The sequence below is a fragment of the Sinocyclocheilus anshuiensis genome, unplaced genomic scaffold (genome assembly GCF_001515605.1).
Source record: "Sinocyclocheilus anshuiensis isolate Anshui unplaced genomic scaffold, SAMN03320099.WGS_v1.1 scaffold267, whole genome shotgun sequence".
NCBI lineage: Eukaryota > Metazoa > Chordata > Actinopteri > Cypriniformes > Cyprinidae > Sinocyclocheilus > Sinocyclocheilus anshuiensis.
Window position 1 is genome coordinate 1,251,976 of NW_015552637.1, and position 7,202 is coordinate 1,259,177.

Sequence of the window (7,202 nt, forward strand, 5' to 3'; positions counted from 1 at the left end):
AATATGGCGCTTATCACATGCTGTGTGGTATCGGCGTTTGGTATCGGGGCATTTTAACGAGTACGAGTACAGGAGCTCCGTATCGGTGCATCCCTAAAAAAAATCATCAAAGATTAAGTGTCATGCAGGGAATCCTGGGAGTGTCCATTTACGTTTTTTCACTGTAAATTATACAATTACTTTTTCTTTTTACTCCTGGCCGAAATTGCAGAAAGCACATCCTGTATGTATCCTTTATTTTATAAAAGAACAACATTTTGTTGATATTGTGAGTGCACAAAAATAAAAGTAGACCCTTTAGCCTACAGTTCCGAGTGATGTATTACTCTTACCTTTATGAGCAAAAAGGACGGCATATTTTAAGTTGTTTCCAATGCAAGTGATCGCGCCGGCGCTTCCTTGTCCTGTAAAGCGCGCTTTAGCTCTCCGCACAAACGATTAGATATGCGTCTAATAGCACACATTTATATAGGTTAAACATTTAAACTAACATTGTAATATGCTTGAACTTTTATATTGCTTGGACTGTTTTATATCTATAGATTTTATTTTAGGCATGTCATGCTGATTTGAGAAGGCTAAATTGATCAAGCATAGGCTATCAGCTCACTGTCTGCCGCTGGCCGATTGGTCGTTACTTTAAAAAACAAAAACGTACATTTAACGAACAAAAAAAATGCTCAGTGCAGGGCTCTAATAGGTAGGTAGTTAAGTTGTTTGTTTGTTCGTTCATTCATTCGTTTGATCAGTTGGATGAATGGATGGTTGGTTGGTTGGTTGGTTGGTTGGTTGGTTGGTAAGTTGTTTGTTTGTTCGTTAGTTCACTCTGTTGGTTGGTTGGTAGGTAGGTAGGTAGGTAAGGTGTTTGTTCATTCATTTGTTAGGTTTATTGAGTGAATGGTTGGTAGTAGATAGGTAAGTTGTTTGTTTGTTTGTTTGTTTGTTTGTTCATTCGGTCAGTCAGTTGAATGAATGGATGGTTGGATGGATGGTAGGTAGGTAGGTAAATTGTTTGTTTGTTTAATTAATTGTTTGTTTGTTTGTTTGTTTGTCTGACTAACCTGATCAGGTTCTGAAATTTATGTTGATAACAAGTTGACTGTACATTTATTTTTAGCAAAAAATTCAGTTTAGAGAAGTAAAATTAGATTGGTATCCATATGTAATTTCATAATGCTTCACAACTTAAGAACAAAGGTAAATTATTATATTGCTGACACCACAGTTGTTGGGTCTGTAGCTTTGATTTTGCTTGGAGGGACTCAACAAGACAAATTGTATGAGATAGAAAGATAAAAGTAGTATTGTGAAAAGCATGGCCTAGGGCTATTAGCTCAGCCAATCAGAGCCCTCTGTCTGGCCCAGTGAAAGTATGGGGAAATATGGGTGGATGGTAGAACTCCATATTTGTGGCCACAGCAGTGCACTGATTCAGGCCAACCACGTTAACTACAACCAATTACATCTGGTCTGTTGAGTACATACATCAGCGGAAGGAATGCTTCCTCAAACCATTGAAGCTTTGTTTCCATCGGTGGTGATTATTCAAACTGTATTATGTATAATGAGCGGTTATTACTGATTAATATTGTTTATTATTGATACTGGAAAGGTGGCCTGTCCATATCCAGACCCAAACAACATTAGTTTGGTTCACTTAGGGCACGAAATAATTTTGGATCTGTTGCAACTTTGCTGAAGATGTTTAGAGAGGAAAGGCAAAAGAGCGTGGTGGGGTAAAGAAGGTGTAAAGTTTGATGGGGACATCATAATCTGCTTTGCACTCATGCGGGTGAAGGAATGGCCCCACAGCAAACACAGACACACATCAAACCCATATACACAAAAAAAATGCCTGCACACCTCTTGCCTGATAAAGTCCTCTGGGTCAGAGCTTTTTAGAGCAAATATGGCTAATGCTATCCATCAAAATAGCTGCCATATACGGCTATCTTTCAAAAGATTGGGGTCTGTAAGATTTAAGAATTCTGTAATTCTTTAAGAAATATTTTAGGATCACCAAGGCTGCATTTATTTGATTAAAAAATACTGTAAAAAATAGCAAATGTAAAATATTATTACAATTTAAAGTAACTATTTCTGTTAATATATTGTAAAATGAAATTTATTCCTGTGATGTCAAAGCTGAATTTTCAGCAGTCATTTCTCCAGTCTTCAGTGTCACTTCAGAAGTCATTTTAATATGCTAACTTGGTGCTCAATTTTCTTCATCAATCGATTAATATTTTTGTAAAAACTGTAATACATTTATTAATAAGGCAACATTTTTTTCAGGATTCCTTGATAAATAGAAAGTTCAAAAGAACAGCATTTATTTAAAATAGACAACTTTTGTAACATTATAAATGACTTTACTGTCACTTTTGATTAATTTAATGCATCCTTGCTGAATAAATGTATGTAAAAGTAAGTAATAAAAGTATAAATTGTTTTAAAGAAAATCGTACAGACCCATTTAAACGGTATATAAAATTGTATTTATTTATTTACTTTAAATTTTTTGCATGGTCACATTTTAGCTTTTAAAGAATGTACGTGAGGAGGTTTTCTTGCCTTTCTTTCTTTGATAATCCACATGCATGCAACAAATACATTTTTGCTAAAAAAAAAAAAAAAAAAGATTTTTCACCAACTAAAAAAAAAAAAAAAAAGTATTTTCAACTAATTTTCCATTTTAATTGAGCTGGTGTTGGTGAGATTCCTGAAAATCTCCAGTACTGAAAAGTTTGGTCTAGAAAAATGTTTTACCAACTCAAAGACATTCCTGAGTTCTTGCTGATCTGTTGTTCAATGTGTGACTCATGGTTTTGCCATCACCTATACAACACAGGAGAACATGAACAGCACAGAGATGAAATTCACAAATTTCAAAATCTTAAAAAAAAAAAATCTAGTCACAAACAGACTTTTTTTAAATACATAGACAGTAGAAAATGTATATAGGCCTACTATTGTACAAAGAGATGAAAATTCTAAACCTTTCTCTCAAGCTATATCCAGCAGAACTCCAGCAGCCTGTTTTAACTGTCTGATTAAAGTAAAAATTTTCTGATGATCAACTATATAGGCATCCATTGAAAATTTCTGACTGCAATTTCTTCCTAAAAATCTTATCACTTTAACAACTAACCATGACACCTTTTCTAGTTTGTAATAATTTCTTTCAAGTTGTAAGGATTTATTGTTGACCAGATGTTGTAGGAGCAGAATATAGCTTCCTATACATGTTCACATACTGTACATTGTTTTGGCAGATAAAAATAGTCTCCATTTAGCAAAGGGACAAAGGAAGAGTTGGTTCCTCTCGTACCAACATCTCTCTCTCTATCTGTATGTAGTCTGACTGACACTTCTCCATTGCCCAAGGAGGTTCTCTATCTGATGTGCCAGCCGGCATGTAATTGCTGTTCATTCAAGATAAACGTTTGGAAGTCTCTTCCGGAAATTGGCTAAATGCAGGGTGCTGGTGGCGTCTAGTTCTGATACAGCCCTGTGCTCTTTTTTGAAAATAAATTATTACTTTTGTTCATCAAGAATGCTCAAAATTGATCAAAAGTGAAGACATATTAATAATGTTACCAATAATTTCTATTATAAATTTTTCTATTTATCAAATACTCCTGAAAAGATGCATCACATTGATCACATTTTCAACATTGAAAATAATAATTTGAACACCATATCAGCATATTAAAATGATTTCTGAAGGACAACGTGACACTGAAGACTAGACTAAAAATTCACATTACATTTTAAAATATATTAACACAGAAAATAGTTATTTTAAATTGTATTAATATTACATAATATTACTGTTTTTACTATATTTTTGATCAAATAAATACAGTCTTGGTAAGCATAAGAGACATTTTTCAAAAAAATGTTTAAACATTTTTTTTTATGGCACATAGATTATTGCAATGATATTAACTGATATCAACTGATGAATTGCATTTCCCGCCCCCCAAATATTAATTTCCTAAAAGTGTTAAAAAAAGACCTGTAATCATTAAATTTTTTACAGTTCCTTTATCTATTAGCTAATATAACATTTTTCCTATACCTCAAAATTCTATTTAGGTTTTTTTCTCTCCCCAGAACAGACCTTAATGGCTGATGTTGATGAATGCCTGTAAGGGATACGCTGCAGGTAGGATATGGTTACAGGTTGCGCTGGTGGAGGGGAAGGCAGGGAAGGGAGCAGATAAAAAGCCACATGGGCCGGGCAGGATGTTTGCGTTCCAATGAGGCATGACCCTGGGAGACTGGGCCAGAGCCTGGCCTTTGAACACAGGTGAGCAGGGAAAAGCTGCTGATCCCTATTTGTCCCCTTTTGATTTCTCCTTCATTATCCGTTCTATACACTTCTCTCGCTCCCTTTGCTTTTCACCCTCTCCCCACTCCGCATCCTTTACTTTCTCCGCCTCTCTCTCTCTCTCTCTCTCTCTCTCTTTATCGTCTTTCTCTGGGGAACAGTACGTTTATTCTCTGCGCCGAGTGAATGTCATCACCAGAGCTTCTGACTGATGACAGTTCTCAATGGGAGCTCTGAGACAGCATTGTCTGCCTTTGTGCGGGGTGTTGGCGAGCTGTAGCGCAGAGAATGTGTGTGTCTGTGGTCGTTCACTAGGGCTGTGGTGTTTGTTGACTTGTTTTCACTCTAAAGTTCTTCAAACAGTGTGTGAAATACAAGATGCCACAAGGGCAAACTGCAGCTTGTCACAGACTCAGCTTAGAAAGCTCTGCATCCTGCCACCTGAAGCGTGCATCTTCCCTCAGAATCTCATGCTGTGAGCTTTCAGGACACTGATTTAACCAGTATGTCATGTTCTGGCACCTCAGAGTACATTACTATGATGTGCAATGCTTCAGCTCACTGACCTTACCAAACTTTGATTGTCTGTATTAGGGGTTTGCACCCTAAAGCAAATGCAAATGTAAGGGAATTCAACATTCATGAAATAAAGCAATGCATTTAATATGATTCCCTCTTGCATGCTTTTATTGCTTGCATAACAATGAGTACTGCCTTCATTACTGGAACTCAAGCAATAATAACTAGAGAGAACCATTTTAAATGCATTTATTATATTTAATTATTTTTATGTTTATCTATTATTTGATCAAAAATACAGTAAATATTATTACAATTTATTACAATCTATTTTACTATATTATAAAATGTAATTTATTCCTGTGATGGCAAAGTTGAATTTTCAGCAGCCATTACTCCAGTCTTCAGTGTCACATGATCCTTCAGAAATCATTGTAATTTTATGATTTGATGCTCTTTTTTTTTTTTTTTTAATTATCAATGTTAAAAGCATGTGTTTATATTTTTGTGTTAATATGTTTTGTGAAAACCGTGATACTTTTTTTCAGGATTCTTTGATGAATAGAAAGTTCAAGAGAACTTTTTGTAAAATTATAAATGTTTTTACTATCACTTTTGACCAATTTACTGCATCCTTTACTGAATTAATGCATTCATTTCTATTTTTTTACTGATCTTACAAAAAATCTTACTTATAAGCATTATATCATGTTTTATATCATGCTTATATACAGTATGTGACCCTGGACCACAAACCCAGTCATAAGTAGCACAGGTATATTTGTAGCAATAGCCAACAATACATTGTACGGGTCAAAATTATCGATTTTTCTTTTATGCCAAAAATCATTAGGATATTAGGTAAAGATCATGTTCCAATGAAGATACTTTGTAAATTTCCCACCATAAATATATCAAAACTTAATTTTTGATTAGTAATATGCATTGCTAAGAACTTCATTTGGACAACTTTAAAGGCGATTTTCTCAATATTTTGATTTTTTTGCTCCCTCAGGTTCCAGATTTTCAAATAGCTGTATCTTGGCCAAATATTGTCCTATGCTAACAAACCATACATCAATGGAAAGCGTATTTAGCTTTCAGATGATGTATAAATCTCAATAAAAAAAAAAAAAAAGACCCATAGGTTTTGTGGTCCAGGGTCATATATCATGTTTTAATATAATGAAATGAAACATGATCATATATTTATTTTTTCATCAATTTTCTATCAGTTATTGAGTATGAATTCAGAATGTCTGGTGTGCTGTTCATGATGTAAATAATGCAGAAACAGTACAAACAGTGAGATGATGTGTAACAGTAATGAACATAAAACAATGTCTCCATATCTAGAGCATTCTTTTGTTGTATGTTTTTGCACTCTGAAATGCAGGGCAGCATGTGGATGGAGATGGTGTATCAGTATTTTATTCCATCGCTGTAAAAGCTCTCTTGTTGTTGTAGTTGTAACCGTTGACAGTATATTTACAGGCCTGCCTTTTACAACTCATAACAAGCGAGTGTGGCAGGAAGAGGACGTCTGGGAGGAGCGGATCATGGATGGATAGACTAATATTCCTGTTGGGGCTTTGTGTGCACAGTAAAATTTAAAAGAGAGGACTTTAGTTGAGGGTTTGGACGAGCGGCGTGCCAGGTCCCTGTTAAGGCTGTGTTTTTCCGTTCTCACGAAACACCTCACAGCGCTCATAAATCTCTTTCTCCTAACAGCCGCCATTAAAATCTAGTAGATTAAATAGTTGGAGGATGATTACTTTATTGATGCTAGAAAATATAAATAAGTCTTTATGGCCAGTCAGGCTTTTATCTGCAGTGTCCTGAGGTCCAAGCACCCGTCAGGATAAGGGATGGAAAAAGAGATCGTCTAACCAAATAAGGAACAGCTCTCATATTAGGGCTATAGGTGATGGTCTGAACTGTATTGTTAGTAAAGTTGAAATGAGTGAACCAGAAACTCGAGAAGTCTGGCAAGCATGGTTAATTTGTTAGTTGTGTGTTTGATAAAACGAGAGGGATACTTTTATTCCAAGTCAGTATATGGAGTTAGATCCAGGACCACCTGCATATAACTGCATATTTATGTTTTCCTGGCTCTTATTCATCTTCCTAAGCAACAGATATAACACTGGCCTGAACCTCAAGGGGGTCTATATATAGTAAATCTCTATGGTAGGGATGTATGGCAAGAAATTAAATACATTATTTTCTGGCCAAAATACATTTCAAATATACATAAACAACACATATATTAATTCAAATATATTATATTTTTTTAAAAATATATAATAATTATATATTATTATAATTTAAACCTTCTATCATGAGT